Source organism: Sceloporus undulatus, chromosome 1 (genome assembly GCF_019175285.1).
Source record: "Sceloporus undulatus isolate JIND9_A2432 ecotype Alabama chromosome 1, SceUnd_v1.1, whole genome shotgun sequence".
In the NCBI taxonomy this organism is placed as follows: domain Eukaryota; kingdom Metazoa; phylum Chordata; class Lepidosauria; order Squamata; family Phrynosomatidae; genus Sceloporus; species Sceloporus undulatus.
The window spans coordinates 338,353,675-338,354,149 of record NC_056522.1 but is presented as its reverse complement, the minus strand read 5'-3'; positions in this window follow the sequence as shown (position 1 = coordinate 338,354,149).

Below are 475 nucleotides of genomic sequence, written 5' to 3'. Positions count from 1 at the left end.
AGACTGAAAACAACAAACTTAAAATCCAGTGGCAACCATCTGTAATGAATTCCACATTACAAGAGTGCCACCTGCTGGGTCTGAGCAAATTTTGCTTTAAAAACTTTTGCTTCTGTTGCTATCATCCACCCCCCCCCCCACAAAAATAACTAGAAGCTCTCTTATAAATAGTAACTGACTCTGAAGGAAAATCAACCCACTTATGCCCCTTTTGTAGATAGATACTTATTAACTGTGAGTGTCTAGAGGGGAACTTTATCTGCCTCATGAATATCTAAAGAGTTTTTCAGATTTTCAGTCAGTTTTCCTTGACCTGATCAAGCAGTCATCCTACTGGAATATTAAGAGCTGGGGGGGGGGGGGGGGAGTTAACACATGCATGCATATACACAGCTATTTAAAGCTAACATTCCACCTGGGTGGCAATAAAATAAGCGTAATATTGCCAGCAACATATGTTCATATATGAACAATC